Source organism: Eptesicus fuscus, chromosome 2, assembly GCF_027574615.1.
Source record: "Eptesicus fuscus isolate TK198812 chromosome 2, DD_ASM_mEF_20220401, whole genome shotgun sequence".
In the NCBI taxonomy this organism is placed as follows: domain Eukaryota; kingdom Metazoa; phylum Chordata; class Mammalia; order Chiroptera; family Vespertilionidae; genus Eptesicus; species Eptesicus fuscus.
This window is the reverse complement of record NC_072474.1, coordinates 96,854,680-96,878,124: the sequence shown is the minus strand read 5'-3', so window position 1 is coordinate 96,878,124 and position 23,445 is coordinate 96,854,680.

Genomic DNA, 23,445 nt, shown 5'->3' with positions numbered 1-23,445 from the left:
TCTGGGAACACTAATCCTCACAGGAGAAGGCACACACATGTGGTAGCAAATTATTGTGTTTTAAAAATATCAGTTGAGCCAAGGAAAGGAAGGTGAGCAAACAACTCCTTTTTTTTTTTTCACAAATTATGCACATATCTAGGATTGAAACAAAGATGAACATTTACTTTGATTTATATATGGAAGCAGTCATGTAAAAATAAATCTCAGTAGTTAAGAATGTCTTGCCTGGATTTTGTGAATGTTACTGTTCTTCCTTGAGCAAAAATTACATACATGAAAGTGTTATCATTGACTAAAGAGGGTTGAACAGATAGATTAGAGAGGTCAGAGGATCCCAACCCTTGCACTGTGACAACAATGAAGATCCTACTCTTGGTAATAGAAAGTCAGTGATCTACACTGAGTGGCCAGATTATCAGATTATTATGATCTCTGAACGCATAATAATCTGGCCACTCAGTATATATGTATGGGCTGGGTGCATGAATTCGTGCATGGGTGGGGTCCAGCCAGCCTGGCCAGGGGGAGGGGACATGGGCTGTTGGCCAGCCTGCCTGCTGATCGAATTCCTGGTCAAGGGGACAATTTGAATATTAGCCTTTTATTATATAGGATATACACTGAGTGGCCAGATTATTATGCATTCAGAGATCATAATAATCTGGCCACTCAGTGTATAAGATATATGCCACAATTTAACTGATCTAAGTTTAATATAATTTATACATTAAACAAATTAGTGACAGCTTCTTCATGCCTATCACTACAGCCACTTGGTGTTAATATACTAGATCTTCAATAACTGAAAATATTTAATTATTCATATAATATACTGCTACATTAAGAAAAAAAATATTAATAAATGCATTTAAATCTATGATAAATAGCCCCCAATTGTAGCAAGTTATTTAACTGTGTTTCAACAGCATAAAATGAAAGCAAATAACATTGATTAATAATTAGAATTTTGAATTACATAGTTAAACAGTTTCTTATATTCATATATTTCATAAGACTTCTTCTTGCCTCCATGTCCAAAATATTGTTCTTTATTTTACAGAATCCACAGGTTTTTGCATTTCACAGGCTATTTTTATTTAGGTGAGTTGGGGAGAGGGCTATACCAGGTATATAGAGGCCATAAGTTTTGACCATTTGATTTGGGCATACATACATACTAGTACCTATGAAAGCAGAGATTTTTTTTTTTTTTTTTACAGAAAAGAATTCCTTATTAAAATTTTAGTTTCAACTTCAGCAAACATTTATTTCATTTCTTGTTATCTGAAACTTTCTTTAGGAAACCAAATAGTTTCTTTACCTATCCATCCTAAAATTTTTTATTTGTCATTCATTTTCCCCTCAGGTTTACTGTACCATTGTGAAATTTATTCTATTTCTTCTTCTCACATTTGCACTGTCAGACATACATTATCAGAAGTCTGTACAGGTAAGTAATATAAGATATGATGAAGATCTGTAATTTGTTCAGGATCTCACAGAAAAAGAAAAGATTGAAATATAAGCCAAAAATTGACTCCTAACATTTTTCACTCTACTGAGCTCCTTTTGGGTAGCTTTTTTGCTTACCAACTCTACACATTAAAAGTAATATAGACTCAGTATTTCTAGCATGTATCTGTAAAACCTTTGTAGACATTTGTCATTGACTCCCTCGGGATCCTTCTTATTACCCTCTCTTATTTTATTTATTTGCCTAAGCTAGGTTAAGTTTATGCTATACACACAAACATACACAGATACCCCTGTGTACATGTATCCCAAACAAAATGTTCAACAGAGATCTAATTAACCTCTTTCCCCAAAGACTTCATAATCTAAAATGTGTATGCACTTTTGTTTCAGCATAAAATATATTTCGACTTACTGATATCTTTGATTTTTATTATTTAGTCAGAGTTACAGCTTGAAAACATGTTTGGTTATATGAACACTGGCAAAATTAGTGTTTACAGTGAAATGTCTAAGAGATAAGAGAACAAAATAGAATGGCTGGTTATATAATATGAGCTTATAAATGGAGGCCAAATCAATATCCACATCCATTTTGTCTGATTTGCTTTTGTCTATATAATCAGGCACCAGGCTCTGCCACATGTTCACTTGCACATAAAATTAGCATAGATTCAATGAAATGGAAATTTCCTTCTCAGGTAAGGTTTAACTGAATTATTTTTTCTGCTCTAATTCAGTAAATATATATAATTTTTGTTTCTAACAGCAATAGCATGGCTACCATGTCAAGGGAGGATATAAGCTACAGGAATCTAATTTTGGTATTTTAATTATCATTAGTATCATCTTTAGTAAAAGTTTGCTATTTCTTTTCTTCTTCTTTTCATTATTTGTAAATATAATTGCATTAGGTTTTAAATTCCTGTGTATTGTATATGTGCATAGGGGTGCAAATCTTATTAACATCAAAGGAGTTTAATGAAGATTAAAGTATCCTATATAATAAAGAGGTAATATGCAAATTGACCATCACTCCAACACACAAGATGGCCACCCCATGTGGTCAAAGATGGCCGCCCACATCTTTGTGGGTTGAGAGACACAAGATGGCTGCCACAAGATGGTCGGCAGGGGAGGGCAGTTAGAGGGGGACCCAGGTCTGCAGGGGAGGGCAGTTGGGGGGGACCAGGCCTGCAGGGGAGGGCAGTTGGGGGAGACCAGGCCGGCAAGGGAGGGAAGTTAGTGGTGACCAGGCCAGCAGGGGAGGGAAGTTGGGGGCGACCAGGTCTGCAGGGGAAGACAGTTAGGGGTGACCAGGCTGGCAGAGGAGGGCAGTTAGGGGCAACCAGGCTGGCAAGGGAGGGCAGTTAGGGGTGACCGGGCCTTTAGGGGAAGACAGTTAGGGGTTACTAGGCCTGCAGGGGGAGGAAGTTGGAGGTGACTAGGCTGGCAGAGGATGGCAGTTGGGGGCAACCAGGCCAACAGGAGAGGGCAGTTAGGGGCAATTGGGCCTGCAGGGGAGCAGTTAAGTGTCAATCAGGCTGGCAGGGGAGTGGTTAGGAGGTGATCAGGCTGGCAGGCAGAAGTGGTTAGGGGCAATCAGGCAAGCAGGCAGGTGAGTGGTTGGGAGCCAGCAGTCCTGGATTGTGAGAGGGATATCCCAGATTGGAGAGGGTGCAGCCTGGGCTGAGAGACACCTTCCCTCGTGCATGAATTTTGTGCACCGGGCCTCTAGTGTACATACAAAATTCTTGATTTAACCCAAATCAAGTTCTAAACTTCCACAAAGGACAGCTGTAGAGGGCCGCCTGGGAGGCACCTGGGCATTTCTTTTAATTATCGTCAACTGAACTCAGGGTGTAGGCAGAACCACGCCCTGGGAACATGCTTCCCCAATAAGGCTGGACATGTTAATCAGTTCTGACTTCATATCAGCCCAGGTGTCAGCAGGGGCGGGTCTAGATATGTAAATCCAGTAATGCTAGGGCCTACTTAAGAATGCAAATAAGCTCCTTTGATCCTAAGTTTTAGTGTTACTTCCTGGATTTTGGGGATATAAGATAAACCTGCTGGTGGCTCAGCTTCATCGTCATGCTGCTTCTCCATGAGAGAGGAAAGATGGCACCCCACCCAGCCCCAGCTTCATGAATCTATTTCTGCGTCTTGTTTTCTTTATTCCTATTATTTCTCAATCCCTGGCCGCCTCCATTTAGGACCGGTTCGTTCATCTCTCTTTCCGCATGGGACGCGGAAAAGGGAGATCCCCGCCATGTTTGGCCCCCGCCACATCAGGCCCCGCAGACAGCCTTAACCTTTTGCACTCGGATGTCGAGTGTGACTCGACACGGTCAGCATCAGTAGCAGCTCGTATGTCGAATTGTATTGAATGTATCAATAATTTGAAATATAAAAAAATCCAAATAAATAAGTTTGTATGAAAAGAAACTCCAGTTTTTTATTCTACTGCCGCGCTTTGTAAAATCTGGGGTATTTAAAAAATTAAATCCCGAGTAGAATAAAGGAATTGAGAAAAAAACAAGTGAGTGCAAAGGGTTAAAACAACAGTAATAAAAAGAAACAAATATCCTTGGTTAAATTGATCTTCCCCCACCAAACATGCACGTTTGTTAGCTTTGTGGTTGGTTTATGTTTCAATATGATATGTAATTTATACACACTTGAGTTAGCTAACTGTTTTGGAAATGTTCAAGGAACTGGGATATAATCAGTGAGCTTTAGTCTTCTAAAGACCCATCAATGGGATGTTGAAACTATACAGTAATTTACCACATACTCTTAATTTTTTAAGTAAGATTAATATTGAAGCAACACAATCCTATCTAATAATAGAGTAATATGCAAATTAACCATCACTCCATGACAAAATGGCGGCCCCCATAGCCACAAGATGGCGGTGCCCAGTCCCCTCAGCCCCGCTGCTGGAGTGTCTGGCCTGTCCGACCAGCAAACAGAGCCCGGAGAGCAGGGCATGGCAGCTTCCTTAGCACTGAGGCAGCGAGGAAGCCCCAGGCCTGGCAGACAGAGCCCAGAAAGCAGGGCTTGGAGGCTTCCTTAGTGCAGAGGTGGCTTGAACACCCCTAGGCCCAGCAGACAGAGCCCGGACAGCAAGGCTTGGGGGCTTCCTTAGTGCGGCTGCGGGGAAGTCCCCAGGCCTGGCAGACAGAGCTCAGACAGCAGGGCTTGGAGGCTTCCTTAGAGCAGAGGCGGCGGGAACACCCCCAGGCCTAGCAGACAGAGCCCAGACAGCAGGGCTTGGGGGCTCCCTTAGTGCGGCACTGGCGGCGAAGTCCCCAGACATGGCAGACAGAGCCCAGACAGCAAGGCTTGGGGGCTTCCTTAGCAAGGTGGCAGTGGTAACACCCCCAGGCCCCGCAGACAGAGCCCGGACAACAGGGTATGGGGGCTTCCTTAGTGTGTCCGTGTTGGTGAGGTCCCAAGGCCTGGCAGACAGAGCACACTGCAGGGCACTGGGGCTTCCTTTGCATGGTGCATGGCAGCAGCAGGCAGAGAGTGGACAGCAGGGCATGGGGGCTTCATCTCCATGGCTGCAGCGAAACCTCCAGGCCCGCAGAGAGCAGAGAACCACGGGGTGGGCCTAAGCCATCAGTAGGACATCTCCTGAGAGCTCCTGGATTGTAGAGGGTGCAGGTTGGGCTGAGGGACCCCCGTGCACGAATTTCATGCACCGGGCTTCTAGTGATGTAATATAAATCCTATGTAATTGTTAATGCATTTTTAGCATTTTGCTATTAATAAATCAAAATCCATTGTGAATTTTTATTTTTAACTTAATTAAAATTCATTTGTATTGAATTAAAAACCCTAAAATTAGAGCTTGAGGGGATCTTTTCATCTTTAGAGTTCTTGTTTCTTGTTAGGTAGCTTCAAAATGAATTCACCTATTGAATTCATTTTAATTAAACATTTACAAATGAAAAGAGCAATGTGACTTTTTCTAGGTATGAATTCAATATATGAAGGACAATTAATTATGCACTAAGTTTCTCTTACTAGGAATTGCTAGATTTTTAAAAATTCATTTTTTTGTGTATATGTTAACTTTGAAACATTATTGGAGAAAAAAATGAACTAGTATAATACATTTTATCAGTAAACATCAAAAAAGTACTATGGAATATTGCTAGTTAAAATATGCCAAAATTATGCTTCCTTGATTTTAAGTTTATCTTTCCTTGTTCTTACATCAGAAGAATTGGGTAAGAGATTTTACCCATTCTCAGTTTTAAGACATTTATCTAAAATAATAATATTTAAAACATTTTTCTTTGACAAATATACTTACTTTCTTAATTATTTTCCTGCTTCTGCAGAAAAACCTTCACCAAGGTTAGGGGCTACAAGAACATATATGAATTGAAACCCATCCTCTCAGGATCTCAGGGTGTAATGAAGGGTTCCATCATGCCACTGACCTTTCTTCCTTTTAATATTATTTATCTATTACATACACACACACACACACACACACACACACACACACACACACACACACTCACACACACATTCTTCTGGCTTTACTTCTCTGATTGTACCTCAAATGATACAATCAACAAACCAACACTAGAAATGGTTCAAATATATGGGACTTATAGCACAATGTTAACAGGAAATTTAATTAGTACACTTTTTAAAAATGTCAGATTACATTGTTCCATTGTTCTTTTCTACTCAGAGTACAAGTTCTTAAAGTGACCTACAGGATCTGATTCCCCACTACCCATCTCACCTCACCTCCTACAACCCTTCCCTAGGCTCAGTCATTGCCAGTTTTATTGAGCTCCTTCATTTCTTCAAATATAACATAGCCCCCTGGCTCAGAGCCTTTACATTTGACGCCTCCTTATCTCTGGAATACAGTTCTTCCAGAGATCCATTCTTATGACTGCCTCTCTCCCTTCCTTGAAGTGACAGCTGAAATGTCATCTATCTGGGAGAAATTTACTGACCACCTGTGTAAAATAGCAACTTTGGCATCATTTCATTTTTCTCCATAGCATTTATCTCTGTTTTATACATTATTTCTATTTGTTTACTTATTTTTTTTGTCTAACTAGAATGAAAATATGGATATTGTTATTGTTTGTGTTTGTATCACCAGTGGCTATAGCAGTATATAATATATGGTAAATATTTAATTATTATTTTATTGAATAAATAAATCAGTAAATGAATGACTATGAATCAAAACTATAAATAAGGACATTTTTGAGGGTATAATTTTGCTTGTATGACTTTGACCTAAGATATTATACATACACAGATGTAACTGAAGCACATTTTGTGATAGCATAATTAAAAGAAAAATACTAAATACTCATCAATGATCTATTGTGCACCTGGTCCATCAATGATGGAATTGAAGAGGTTGTTTAATTATCCTTCCTATTTCACTCAGTAAAGAGAGTCATTTATATAAAACTAGAGGCCCAGTGCATGAAATTCATGCACGGGGGGGGGGGGGGGCAGTGTCTCCACAGCCCAGCCTGCACCCTCTCCAATCCAGGACCCCTCAGGGGCTGTCCTACTACCGGTTTAGCCCTGATATGTGTTTTCTGATGGTCTTAGGTGACCCTGCTAGCAGTTCTTAACCTGTGGGTTGTGATCCACAGGTTGAGAATTGCTGCTGTAGAGCCTAAGACCATTGGAAAACACAGATATTTACATTAAGATTCATTAACAGTAGCAAAATTACAGTTATGAAGTAGCAACAAAAATAATTGTATGGGTGGGGGTCACCACAACATGAGGAACTGTATTAAAGGGTTGTGGAATTCGAAAGGTTGAGAACCACTGATCTAGAAGGTCGTCCAGAAGATGGTTGGGCCATCCAGTCTAATTAGCATATTGCGCTTTTATTATTACAGATTGTGTAAAGATATCGAAGGTGTGAAAGTGGGAAATGTCCTTTTTTATTTCATAAAATTCTATACTGGTTAATCTGATTTTTATTATGCTCTCATATTGCTTGTGCAGTTGAATTCTTCACGTGGACTTATTTAAACACACACACACACACACACACACACACACACACACACACACACACTTAATCTATTGGTATAACATGAAATGTCAATAACAGTAGTGCTGAAGATAATTATGAGATGAATTCTGAGAACAGGACCAGGTTTTATTCATTGCTCTACCTCTAGCACTCAGAATTCTAACACTTTATCTCAAACTAGGTATTTAACAAATATTTGTTGACTGAATTATTGAAATACGAGTCCTATATATTATGTAATATCACAGAGAGTTTCTTATCATGTTTATATTTTGCTTTTACATCTCTTTTCACTAAAATATACCCACAGATGATACACACAACGAGCAGTTATTCATTCTGTTCTCCAGAAAGGAAATCACAAGCTTGTGGAGGAATCCCAAGAGATGAAATGCAATGACTACAAATACAGCAAAGCTCCCTGGGGAACTTTTGACTCTATCTTCCAAGAGTGGCAGTGAAAAAAAGAACAGAGGTCTGTCAAGTTCCAGAAAAGAACCAGCCCAGCCGGTCCCTGGAGAAATGCTGAGAGATTGGGCATTACTTTGGCGGTTTTTGAAGCCTGCCGCCCCAATCCACTACTGCGGGCACTGCCCGTTTAACTGCACCATGACCCACTTTGAAGGAAGAAATTCAAGGAAGGTGAACACCAGCTTGAAGTCCCCATACACAGGATCCGTGTGGGCCTGATCAAAAAGGAAATGAATCATGTCAGGTTTGAGGGACTGCCACTGAGCTGCTGAAACTGGAGTCTAAAACGACAGTGCATTTAAATAGCAGAAGTTATACTTTTCTCCCGTCTTCTCCACCTTTGCAGGGAGATTTTATTTTGGGACTGCAAAAAAATAGTTCACACCTTATAGGTCCTAAAAGCCTTTTGCAATCAGATTTTATTATTCTTTGGGGTCTCAAGATGCTTGCACAAGGCTTCTTCTGGGTCAATGCTGTAACCATTTTGATATAAGAAAATGAGTTTATTTGCTGTCAAATTGTCAGAGAAATTACATAAATGTACTAAAGTAAATTTAAACTATATAAAATATTTTAGTAATCAAATACTGAGTAATACATCACTGTCTTATTATTTTGTTAATAAGAACTGTTAATTACCTAATATTTTTAACAGAATTAATAATTCCTCTGGGTAAATAAAAACATAATGACTAGCCCTGACTGGTTTGGCTCAGTGGCTAGAGTGTCGGCCTGTGGACTGAAGGGTCCCAGGTTCGATTCCGGTCAAGGGCATGTACCTTGGTTGCAGGCGCATCCCGAGTAGGGGGTGTGCAGGAGGCAGTAGATCGATGTTTCTCTCTCATTGATGTTTCTAACTCTCTATCCCTCTCCCTTCCTCTCTGTAAAAAAAATCAATCAAATACATTTTTAAAAAAACCATAATGACTAAATATTCTAAAATTTACTATTTTTGTATTCAAATTTAAAAAATGTAAACATTTGAAATTAAAATGCTGGGCATTAATTATTTACTTGTTGCAATGTAGCTCACAAATTTAAGTATATTAAAGAATTCTATTGGCTATTTAATAATGACACGTGATTTTTGGATTGGAACATGTGGTGTTCCCCTGGGCAGGATGGTTCCCTGGATTCTTTGCTGGCTGGAGTCGAAGAATGAATCCAAGGACAGAAGATGGTATAGCAAAGGTGGAGATTTATTGAAGAACAAGTACAGACTCCCACGTGGGGAGGGGGAAAGAATCTCACAGCACAGACTCCCAAGTGGGGAGGGGGAAGAGTACCGCTGACTTCCTGTTTCCAAGGTTTATAAAGGCTGCAAGTCCCTGTATCCTGATAACCCTTCTGATTGGTCAATATTCCCTTTTGAATTGGTTACTATAGTAACTCCTGAGTGCAAAGGTCAAACGTCCCATGGGACAAGTGATGCCCTCCTCCCTCATTGTTCTCCTATCCCTCTGGGCTTTCTTCCTCCTTCTTTATTTTGTAAATATAGACCTTTTGGCTATTTCCAGTTCCCTTGTCTTATGTAAATGTAACTGTTGCCTCTCCCTTGTCTTATGGAAATGCAACTGTTGCTGCTCCCTTGTCTTATGGAAATGAAACTTCTCCCAGTCTGTAGCCCTGTGTTTTTTCCATGAACCCCCAATTCTAAAACTTCCTTATATCACCTATATTCCCCTAAAATTCTTATTTCAATAATTTGAGAGAACATGAGATATTTCACTATGAATTAATAACTAAGATATCAGAAAACTTACATTATTTTTCTGTTTTCCAGATGACTTTATATTAAGATCAAATTATATGTAACTGAAGTATTTTTAAAATTTTTATTTATATATATTTGATTTTATTAAATTACTAAATATTTTATCCATTAAAATTTTTTCATTGGATGGAATCCTAATAATAAAACTGTTCAATTTCTCAGTATGATGTCTATTTGACTTACTTTTCCAGCTATTTTGTGCCATTTCCACTTCATCTCTTTGATTACCATATGATCATTCTCTTTTGTTAGCAATAAAGCATATGTATTTGAATAAGTTAGAGCTATATGAATGATAAAGGCTAGAGAATTTTTTCTAATGATACCAATTTTCTCACATCTTACAGTATAGTCTCATTTATAAACATTCAAATCCAGATCACATACTCACACCCACAATTCAATTGATATTAAAGTAAAAATAATTTTAAATAAGTTTCAAAGTAGTTTATAATTCTTGAATATCATCAAGATATTTTATTGTTAATATTTTAAGATTAATAATTAATTTAAAAGGTCAATTAAAATGAGATAACTTTCAATTGATATTTCAACACAAAACCTATCATGGATTTCTATGATAATATTTATCCTAAAACTGAGAAAATATCTGACATTGGGTTTATAATAATAAATGATATCTTAAATCTTTGTCTTTCTCTATTTCTTTAAAAAAAACTCATTTATTTTTTCAATTAATTCAGTTAATTCAACCTAAATTTCAAAATATTAAAATTCAATGCTAAAGTTTATCATAATATTGATTTCTCACTCTTCCCATTTCCTCAAAACATTATTGCTACTTATGAAATGTATTATTAACTGGCAAAAGCTAGGTGAGGTTGAATGTATTATCTGTGAGAACGAAACAGAACAAAAGTGATTTGTGAATGATGAAAATATGGTTATTATATTAAAATTGCATTGCCATTCAGCAGATGCATTTGGGCTGAAGTTATATTGCATCAAGTACATAAAGATACACACACCTTACAGATTGTGCCTCTCTGCTCTGATGACTTCTTAACATTTCTCATTTTTAACTTGGCCTTTTATCATCAATGCTAGTCTCCCAAATGAGCATATGAGACATGAGATTTAGAAACATCTCACTCTCATCTTTATAATAATATTCTCTCACAGTGAGAGCATATAGATTGCATGCACTCAATAAAACAATTTATATAAATACTTGTTAAAATAAGTTAAAGGTTTTAGGGTAAGTTCCTGGGTAAGAGACTGCTTCAAAAAATAATAAATGTGTATAATAAAAAGTAAAAGACTGTAGTAGGGAATAAAACTATATATTATTCTGATAACCATGAAATAGAATTAGAATAAAATATACTAACAAATTGATAAAAGGAATTCACATGTTGACAGTTTCCTTATAAGCATGTTGTAGGCATCAGCAGCTCCAATTCTTGCTTGTACAAGAAATGCCTTGACCACAACTTCAGTTGATGCAGATCGCCAACTGCAGGAATCTAAGTGACCATTCGACCATTTGACCATTCAACCAGTAGCTATGACACACACTGACCACCTGGGGGCAGATGCTCAATGCACAGGCATGGAAACATGGACTAGACTGATGAATCTCAGAGGGAAGGGGAGAGAGGGGAGGGTAGGAAGAGATTAACCAAAGATCATATATGCATACTAGAGGCCCGATGCACAGATTCATACACTGGTGGGGTCCCTCAGCCTGGCCTGTGGGGATCAGGCTGAAACCGGCTCTCCAACATCCCTCTAGGGGTCCCAGATTGCAAGAGGGTGTAGGCCAGGCTGAGGGACCCCACTGGTTCACCAGACCTCTAGTTTGTCTATAACTGACTGGTTCCAGTATGCTAACATTAATGATCTATATCGGGACCAGCAAGGACATTGCTTGCACATCCACAGTCCTTCCTCCTGATTACTTTGTTCTGCTTTCCTTCTCCCCTCACCATGAAAACTCCTGACTGCACTGAGATTCTAAGAAGGGTTTGGACAAGAGTTCCCCACTTCTCAGGTAATGGGCACTTGAATAAAACTATTTCCTTTTTCTTACCAGCACCTGTCTCAAGAGTTTGGTTTTCATGGCAACTGGTAGCCAAACCTTGGTACCAATTACAGGACTACCCTTGTTTACTGGCAGGATGGTAAAGTATCATTGTTCCTGCTTTCTTTTCCAAAATCTATCCTTGTCCAGAAAAAAAAAAATTAGAACAAATTATGAGAAATCCTTAGGGAGACTGAGAGTAGACAGTAACTTAGCAAATGTAGACAGAATAGATGGTGGCAATGGTAATGCATTGGAGGAAATTTATAAATTCTGTTCATACTTTCCAGATTTTCATGTGAGAATTACAACCTGACTCTTTGACAATTAAGTCAGTAGAAACCAGACCACAGATTTTGGTGGGATTCAGGATGCTGAAATATCCTATAGAGCGCTAATGGAATGAGAAACTGTTGAAAATATTTGAATGGCAACCAAGCAAAGACTGATTAATTAGCGGAAATTAATCCAACTCTACCTCACCAAGTTCCTAAGGTAGGTGGAATGAAAGCTGGAAAGAATGCCACTTTCCAGTTCTGACTATTAAGACTGCAACACATCCTTCTGGCTATCTCAGAGTAACAGGGACCAAACCTATCCCTCTCTCTCCTTAAACAATCAAAAATATAAATATATATACAATATATGAATTTATTTAGATAGTACTTAGACATTTCAGCACAGGAGAGTGATCCTTGAAAGAAAAGAAATAAACAAGGTGAGCCCTATGATTGCACCAGCTTATCCCCTTGAGAGAGAATTTCCAGGATGCAGCACAAGAAGGTAAAACCAAACAGAGCCCCAAAGTATGCCTAAATTGAGGAGACAGAGTTGGAGGAGGTAGAGAGAATTTTATTGAATTCCATTAACAACTACCAAGGACAGGGAAAGAATGACCAGAGGAGACAGTGCAACAATCCTTCGAGTTCACCTAAATCCTGGAATAGTTGGTGGTTCCAGCAGCCACATTGGAAAGACACCCCAAGAAAAATGAAAGTATATGCCCACATAAAGAATTGTACTCAAATGCTGACAGCAGCTATTTTTTCCTGAAAGCTCCAACCAGTAAATAACCCAATGCCCATCAATAGGTGAATAGATAAAAAATTGCAATGGATCCATACATTGGAATACTACTCAGCCATAAAAATGAACAAAATGTTGATACACACTACAACATTGATGCAACTTAAAGTCATTATCTTGAGTGTAAGAAGCCAGACAGAAAAAGCACATAATTTAAAATTTCATTATAAGAAGTTCCAGAAAATGCAAAATAATCTACAGTGACAGAAAACAATCATTGGTTGTCTAAAAGATGGGTTTTCAAGGAAGGATTATAAAAGTTCATTAGAAAATTTAGGAATTGATGAAATTGATCATTATCCTAATTCTTTTTTAATATATTTTTATTGACTTCAGAGAGGAAGGAAGAGGGAGAGATAGAAACATCAGTGATGAGGGAAACTCATTGATCGGCTGCTTACTGCACACCCCATACTGGGGATCGAGTCCGCAATCTGGGCACGTGTCCTTGACCGGAATGGAACCAGGGACCTTTCGGTCCACAGGCCAATGCTCTATCCACTGAGCCAAACTGGCTAGGGCTATGCTAATTTTTTGATGTGTTTAGATTGTATATATGCATTAATATTCATCCTAATAGTAATTTTATTTTTTTATTATTTTTTATTTTTTTAAAAATATATTTTATTGATTTTTTACAGAGAGGAAGAGAGAGGGATAGAGAGTTAGAAACATCGATGATAGAGAAACATCGATTAGCTGCCTCTTGCACAACCCCTACTGGGGATGTGCCCGCAACCAAGGTACATGCCCTTGACCGGAATCGAACCTGGGACCTTTCAGTCCGCAGGCCGACGCTCTATCCACTGAGCCAAACCGGTTTCGGCCTAATAGTAATTTTAAATATATGCAGTTTATTTTACATTATTTTTATTAGTTGTTTTTACAGTTTTATTAATTATACTTAAAATTATACCTTAAAAGGTGTAAAATATAATATATGCAACAGAGAAAAGCTATATTTTATTTTGCATATACTTATAAGTTTCTGATGAAAGGTTAAGATTATTTCATTAGTAAAGTATTTGTTATTGAATATATATACAAATATATATACAGTCAATTTCTATTCATAAATGCCTTACAATTTATCTCCCTTTTATTAGGTTGTAGAATCAATCAATATAGCAGGCACCATTACCCACAAAATAGAAAATATATTATGTAACCTGCTAGTAATGAGATTTCACAAGCACATTTAGTTCACATGCATGAACGTCAGTAAAAAAGAAAATACTGCTTTTAAATGTTTTGGTGAAAAATTTGTTTTTTCTATCTATCATATTCTTGTCTTTAATAATATCCTTTATAAAATAAAAAAAATAGAATTGCTGATGTGTTTTCCAATTAGAAAATGTACTGGCAACTTCTCTGTTAATATTTTTCTAACTCTGCAAAGATAGTTTTTTTTCTAATATAATGATATTTCTGCTGACAGCAGCATATGCAATTGCAGGTTAAATGATTATTTTGCTGGCTGATATTCTGCTTCTAACAAATGTGTAGCAACTTGATAAATCATTAGTAAATAAGAGTGTAAAATATAATTTTATTTGAATTCAAATTCTCACATGATCTATTTAGGAAATCATTCTACTTTGTTTATTATTTTCAGTACTACAAATTATGATAGTGATTCTGATGAGGCAAAACGTCTAGAAGGGGCTTCAGAATTGACTAAATAAATTTCATAAAAAGGTACATCTGACTACATAAACTATTTTAATAGAGTTCAGTGCAAATAACTAAAAAAAAAAAAAAAAAAGAAAATTAACAGAAATTTAGGAACACTAATAATTGAATGGAATCATTTGGTTTTTACCAGAAGAAGCAAAATCTTTACCCTCTTATTTCCATTTTAAACAGCTAGAACCATTTCCAAATCAGGAGAGTTAAAAGTTAAAAATCAAACATTGGGCTTTTCCACAAAGTGGCATCCAAGAAGACACAAACAATGATCAAAGTTTGATCACATTGTTACCAATTTGAGGGAAAGCAAGCTGTCTTCATCACTGTGGTATGAATTTATTAAACACTAAATTCATACTTTTAGCTGCCTGACCACTTTATTTACAGTATTTGAGTATATGTCATCTATCCGGCAACATGTTTTTTTTTTTTCTTTCCTAATTCATATTTTATCTACATAATGGACTTAGATCAACCAGATATCTCTCAAATGAAACCAGAGCCAAACAAACTCGTTTGGAAATAGACACAAATCTCTTCCACATGTTAAGGGTCTTCTCTTTCCCCAGAGTTTACATCCGTTTTTCCTCACTTCAAAATTGCAGCACAATTCTGCATTCTATAGCTCCATCTTGTGTCAGGCAGTTATTTAAACTCATTTTCTCTCTTCTCTGGGCTGGGTAATTAAATTTCTGCTCTTTGAGGACACTGAACGATGACAAGGTAGGCTAAATGTAAATGCTTGGACGAATATGCTGAACAAGTGTTAATAATAGCCAGATGGGAGCTGCAACTCATGTGCAGTGCGCCTGCTGCTCTCTCAATCAAGCTCACTGGTAAGCGGCTTCCCGTCGCAGCGCTGGCATAACCTTGACTGTGTCTCCTTTCCTCCCAGTTCATGTGTGACAGGCACTATTGGCCGTGCATTACCCTGGCCAGCTGCTTTGGTCTGCAGCTGTAGAACAGACTAATTCTTTCTCTTCTCATTCATTCTTTTCAATCAAAATTGGTCTTGACAGTGCATCTTTATAATCTGCATGTCCATCTTTCAGTGTTGCCAAATTGTTCTGTATGTGAAATGCTGGTTCGTTTGAGAAATTGATATTGTTTAAAGATTTTTCTTTTTGCTAGTGTGTGTATCGAGTTAAATAAAAATTTAAAAACCTATACCATTTAGGAAATCTATCCTGAAAGTCCTTGAGATAGGGCGACTACAGAGAAAAGCTGAAAGCACAGATTTTTGTCAGTGGAGCATGAAGATGACTAAGAAAATGACCTCAATCCAGCATCTTAACCAATCTCAGTACAATAGCAATAGAAACGGCTACAGGCAGATTGTACACTCTCTCCTTAATATTCAATTTCCCTTTAATTGCATATAATTGCATTTGCGTTCCTTAAAAAGCCATTCACTGATGATTATGCATTTATAGAATGAGTTGGGTTTTTAATAAGAATAATATAATGCTATTTTAACAGTTAAAATATGAACAACGCTGCTACCAAAACTCAAATAAGGTTTGTGCGATTTAAAGCACATTCTGAATACTAAACTTTTTAATATAAAGATATCATTATTTCACATAGCTAATATAAACTGGTAGTGAAAAAACAAGACATACCAATAAAATTTAATTGCATTTGTCAAGTATACAGTGCTATTATTGAAATGTGCTTATATGTCTTATGTGGGAAGACATCTAATGGTTTTAATTCCTGAGAGAATAATGAATTAACCCAGATACAAAATATTGCTCATTGTTTTAATTTTTGTACTTCAAAGTCTGAGCTGTATTAAACAGTAACTCTTAGTATATAAATATGTCATGTATTCATCTGTTCCCCTTTTCATTCTTTCAGTGACAAATTAATAAATAATCCTTGAACACCATGTGTCTCTGGGGGCCTGTGGCTGGTGTGAATATGTGGATGTGTGTGTTTGTGTGATTCTTGTGAAATGTTTATTTTCCATGATAAGTCATTATCTTAACCCACAATTCATTGTGAATGACTACTGATAACTTTGGCATAAACTATTCAGTGAATACTCCTGAAGTCCATTGCTTGGGATTACTTTCAAGAAATACTGCTTAGTCCTAGCTGGTTTGGCTCAGTGGATAGAGTGTTGGCCCATGGACTGAAGGGTCTTGAGTTCAATTCAGGTCAAGGCCATGTACACTGATATTTCTCTCTCTGTGTCTCTTCCCCTTCTTTCTACTCTCTCTCTAAAAATGAAAAATGAAATATCGTTTATATTATAATTAGTTTTACTTACATAAGACTCTTACTGTTGTTTAAAATACTAATTTAAATATTCAAAGTCAAAAGTTTAAAGCTAATATAGGTTATATTCTATATACTAGTAAGAAGTGCTTAGTAATAGTATTAAGGCAATAACATACTTCAGTGATTTATTTCTTATTTAAAATTTGTCTCTCATCTCTGTGCAATAGCAATGAAAGCAACTTATTGCAGTGCCAGACAATCACATTAGATAGTAAAACAGCCCAGATATTATCTCTCCAAAGAATCATTTAGTAATCAAGAATTACCAACAAATGAAATGCACTTTAACTCTGTGAGAAAGGAAGGCTTAGTGTGATTCTTTGGGATACATGCAATACTTAAGGTGTATGTATATTTCTTAATTTTGTTTTAAATTTGCCATACATTTATAGAAATTTTACAATAATGATCATAACAAACATGCATGTAAAATTTTGAAGTGTGGAGAAAATGGCAATAAATTAGTACAAACTTTTATATCTGGCCAAGGTAACAATGCAGACGGAAGGAATGGGAATTGTAACAGGGAAAAAAGTGGAGCAATCAGCTCTATGCTATATGAAGCGAGCTCTTGAAAGCAGTCTCCACCCTGTTTAAATAAAACCCACAAAGTGACCCATCCTTTCCCCTTCCTAGTACACTTTAGAAATGCTGACAATTCCCATTAAATTTGATTTACTTTTTATTCCTTTTGTAAATTTCCTCTTTCTTTTCAAATTAAATTTATTGTGGTGACTTTGGTTAATAAGGTTATACAGGTTTCCAGTGTACAATTTTTTGATACATCATCTCTGTATTGTATTGTGTGCCCACAATGCAAAGTCAGATTTTCTTCTGTCACCATATGTTTGACCCCCTTTAACCTTTATTATCCCCTCATCCCCTTACTCTCTGGTAATCACCATACTACTGTCTATGTCTATGAGTTTTCGTTTGTTTCTTTGTCTTATTTGTTCATTTGTTGCTTTCAGTTTTATATCCCACATATGAGTAAAGTGATATGGTTCTTAACTTCTTCTGCCTGACTAATTTCATTTAGTATGGTATTATCAGGATCTATTCATGTTGTCACAAATGGCAGTATTTCATCTTTTCTTGTGGCTGAGTAATATTCCATTGTCTATATGTACCACATCCTTTATCCCGTCATCTATGTAAAGACACTTGGGTTGTTTCTGAGTCTTGGCCACTATGAATGAAAGAAAACCTCATTCACTATTGGTGGGGATGTAAATTGATATAGCCACCATAGAAAACAGTATGAAGCTTTCCCAAAAAATTAAGAATAGAGTTACCATATAATCCAGCAACCCCACTTTTGCGTATCCACCTGTACAATTTGAAAACATTTTTTCATAAAGATGTATGCACCTCCATGTTCATTGAATTTGATGTCATCTTTAAATTTCACAGAGAAAATAACACAACCATAAAAAGCATGAACAAACCATCATGTTCTTCTGCTATTTTCTACTCAAACCATTCTCGTTTCTAAATCCAAGAAAGAAGAGCAAGCCAAATTAAAATATTACCAAATAATCTCACAAATAACCATCGGAGTACCCCATGTAGTTGACAGTGATTCTTGGCAAAGTATGCTGAGCTTTGCTTAGGCTGGATTATGTCATTCTGATGAGGCTAGAACTCGTTCTAACCTTCCTGTATTGTGCAGGAGGAGGAAAATGTAAATTGTCTGTTTCTTCTTTTCCTTCCTCTAATATTCTGAAATATTTTGGTTTTTCATCTTGAACCTATCATTCAAACACTTTTTATGCTATTTTTTTTATTTGTATTGATTTTAGAGAGGAAGGGAGAGGGAGAGAGAGATAGAAACATAAACGATGAGAGAGAATCATCGATCAGTTGCCTCTTGCATGCCCCACACGGAGGATGGAGCCCCACCCTGGCCATGTGTTTCAATCGGGAATCAAACTGCAACCTCCTGGTCCTTAAGTCAACATCCAACCACTGAGCCACACTGACTGGGCTATCATTTAAATTTTATCAATTTTATAGAGATACTAGAGGCCTGGTGGACAAATTCATGCACAGGTGGGGTCTGGCTGTCCCACCCAGATCAGGGCCAATCAGGCTGGGCTGGCCAGGGGGAGGGGACGCGGGCTGTGGGCTGGCTGGCCCCACCTCCTAGTCGAACTCCTGGTTGAACTCCGGGTCGAGGGGACAATTTGCATATTAGCCTTTTATTATATAGGATAATTGGGAAAAGATAGTACAATACATAACACACTTAACAGATACACAGTAACTCCACAGTGCAAATAACTCAAATCATCTAACATGTCACAATTCTCTCTCAGTACAATTAATATTTTAATTATTATTTTTCAAGTAGCATGTCATAGTGCCTGCTGTTTGTTAGACATAAGAATCAAAATAAATGAATGTGTAATACAGGGACACACAATTTATTTAGAGAAAGAAAGATGTATGCATACATACATAAATACAGATACTTGGTGATTTACAAAATTGTTCTGTGTTTAATCAACATGGTAACCTCAAAAAACAAGCTAAGATCTGGGTGAGAAAACTCAGAAAGGCTATTCTGTAAAGATTCCATTTGAAGTTAGGTTCTTTATTTTCTGTATTTTAAAGGATTTAGAAAAACTCATCTTATTAATGAGTATGTATAAATGGATAACAGATGTAAAACATTCTCAAATCCAAATAAATTGAGACAGATTTATGACTTCTTTGTTGCAAATAATAGGAGCAATATTTTCCAGTTCTTTAACTTGAGGTTTGATCATTATTATAAAAGTATCAATAGTGACTCCTCTCTATCAATTCAAATATATAAGGAATACCCCAGGATTTTAAGGTAACTGTTTAATCACAGCCCCAATAATCAATAAACCATACACACACACATACACACACACATACTCACATATGCACTCACACTCACTTCACTATTAACCATGGGATTGGACAATATTCAATGATTTGGAAGCTGATTTCATATAGTGTATAATTTGCTAGCAAAGAATCACTTTCTAGTGATAATTTTATTTATGTAGTCAGAGCATTATAAACTAAATTCTTAGCTTAATAACATGTCTTGTGTATTACTTTAGAGTCTGTAGGACGTAATTACCCTTTTCAGTTTTCACTGGGAAATGTTTTAACGTGGGTTGTGAAAATTTCTTTTTTTTTTTTAATATATATTTTATTGATTTTTTACAGAGAGGAAGGGAGAGGGATAGAAAGCTAGAAACATCGATGAGAGAGAAACATCGATCAGCTGCCTCCTGCACACCTCCCACTGGGGATGTGCCCGCAACCAAGGTACATGCCCTTGACCGGAATCGAACCTGGGACCTTTCAGTCCGCAGGCCAACGCTCTATCCACTGAGCCAAACCGGTTTTGGCGGGTTGTGAAAATTTCTTAAGCTAAACAACTGCTGAAAAATTTTTCTCTTTAAAGTCAGCCTTTTAACTTTCTCTTATACAAAACATAGCATTTTCTTCTGAGGTTGAGTAAAAAAGTCATTCTATTTGAACATGTTAGGTTTCTGCTGCTTCTTGACAAATGAAAATGAAATAATCAAAAGTTTTTCTCTTGTTTTAGCTATATCTGTTCTGCTTTCTTTATAAATGACTTAAAATACTTCGACTAAATATTATGACAAAAGTCCATTTTTGTAAAGTACTCATTTAAGTATTATTAAAGTATAGACTTTCTTGGGTTCCAGTCCACACATGTGACCTTTCTGATTTAATTAAATAATTTACACATTCCTGATTTATTTTTTCTTTGATTAGGGTAACAACATAAAAAATATACAGAACATAAAGGGGCATAGATAGCTCAATCATTTTGGAAATTTAGCCTTAAACTTTTTTTTCTGCTATCCAAATTAAATATAAATCCAAGAAACCACTTAGAAAATATTTTCAAAGAACAATAATTTGCAACATAAGCTTAGCTTTGACAAAAAATAGAACCTGATTAAAAATGAAAAATACTATTTAATTTGAAATATGAAATTTTGAGCAAGTAATAACTTTTTTAGAAGTATGTAGTTTGCTTTTATTCTCCATTGGATAATTTATACAATATCCAGGGAGTTAATTTTGTTTTCCCTGCACTTTTTCACAGTGCCTAAAACAAAGTAGGGATTCAGTAAAAATTTCTTGCATTTGTGATATGAACTTACTTTTTAAAAAATTAATAAACTTTGTTTTTGAGTGTTTTTGTTTATAGAAGAATTGAGCAGAAAGTATAGAAAGTTCCCACCTATTGGCCACCCCCATTTTCCTTATTATTAATATACTAGAGGCCCGGTGCACGAAAATTCATGCACTCGGGGTGGTCCCTTAGGCCTGCCTGCACCCTCTCACAATCCGGGACCCCTCGGTTAGGGTCCATAGGCATGGCCTGAGATTAGGGCCTATTGGGGCTTTTCCTTCCCAGGGCTGCAGGCAGCTGGCCCCACCCCCGCCACTGCCACTGCTTGCCATCTGTGCAGTGCTGCCCCCCCCCACCCCATCCCCTGCCACCAGTGGCCTCCCTCTGCAGGCGACAGGCTGGGGTGCAATGGCTTGGCTGGCCTGAGCCTCCCTCTTTCTTTGCTGGGGGGCGGGGCCAGCCCTGCGAGGGGCTGTTTGCCTAACTGATCACCCCTAACCATTGGGTGCCTACCTGATCACCCCTAACCTCTGGCCTGCCTACCTGATCTCCCCTAACTGCTGGTCTGCCTAACTGATCAACCCTAACCACTCTGCTTGCCTGCCTGATTGCCCCTAACCAATTGTTTGGGGGTGGGGCCAGCCCTGCCAGAGGCTGCCTGCCTACCTGATCTCCCCTAACTGCTGGTCTGCCTACCTGATCACCCCTAACCCCTCTGCCTGCCTGCCTGATTGCCCCTTACTGCTTGCTTGGGGGCAGGGCCAGCACTGACTTCTGGTTGATCAGCCTCTGGTCATTACTGATCATTACGACCCAGGGTTTTATATATTAGGATTGTTTTAGTGTGGTACTTATGTTAGAATTGACCAGCCAATACTGATGTATTAACTAAAGTTCACAGTTTACATTAGGGATCACTCTTAGTGTTGTCCATCCTATGAGTTTTTTTAATGTATAACAGCATATTATCTTCCATTACAGTATTATACAGACTAGATTCACTGTCTTATAAACCCTTATTACCTTTACCTCACTCCATCCCAAACCCTGGCAACCATTCATCTTTTTATGATCTTCATAGTTTCCCCTTTTCCCAAAAGTCATACAGTTGGAATCATAAAGTATGTAGTTTTTTCAGATTAACTTCTTTCTCTTACCAATATGCATTTAAGTTTAATCCGGGTGTGTTTTTTGTTGTGTTTGTTTGTTTTGTTTTTGTTTGCTTGTTGTGGCTTGGTGGTTCACTTCTCTTTATTGCTAAACTAGAGGCCTGATGCATGAAATCCGTGCAAGAGTAGGCCTTCCTTCCCCCAGCTGCCGGCACCGGCTTCCCTCTGGCACCTGGGACCCGGGCTTCGCTCTGGCTGCCAGCAGGCACCTGGGACCTGGGCTTCCCTCACAGCCCTGGCTTCATCTGGAAGGTCATCCGGAAGGATGTCCAGTCTAATTAGCATATTATGCTTTTATTATTATAGATAACATTCCATTGGATGTATGTACCCTAATTTGTTTATCCTTTCATCTATTGAAGGACATCTTGGTTGCTTTTATTTTTGAACAATTTATATAAAGCTGCTATAACCATTCACATGCAGGTTTGTGTGGATATCAGTTTTCAGTTTATTTGGGTAAATACCAAGGTGCACAATTGCTAGACCATATAGTAATAGTATATTAAATTATGTGGAAAACTTCCAAACTGTCTTCCAAAGTGGCTGCATCATTTTGTATTTCCTTCCAAATCTCTTCTGTTTTCTTTACTGATAGATATTTCTATATTGGACACAACTGTACACAGAATAATTTACACTGTTTATACTTTTATATGCTTTATTACACTTTTATTATATAAATATGTTTATAAAATCTTGGCCAGATATGGAATTCTAGGTCTCTCTCTCTCTCTCTCTCTCTCTCTCTCTCTCTCTCTCTCTCTTTCTCTCTCTCTCTCTCTCTCTCTCTCTCTCTCTCTTTCTCTCTCTCTCTCTCTCTCTTTCTCTCTTTCTCTACTATCTATCTCCCTCTCTGACTCACCTTCTCTTTCTTTCATGCAAGTTATATAGGAGAAAAATATCAATAGCAATTTTTCCTAAATAATAAACTTTACTAAAGCATTTAGTGTTTCACAATGACAGCTCAGGTGTCTCACATGTTCTATTAGCCCATTTGTTTCTAGTTTTCAATTTTGTTAATATTAAGGGAAACTTTAAAAGTGCAGTTTCTTATTTTCAATTATTTGCAAGTTGATAAAGTGTGCGTTTTTTTTAAAAAACTAACCATATTTCCTTCATATTTTGAGGTTCTTAGTTTATAGAACTTAGGCATTTTGTTTTGATCGAAATCAAATATGTGGCAAAATCAACTATTTATTTGACGTTATGAAGATATATAGGTAGCTCCAGATATAAAAAAGTATA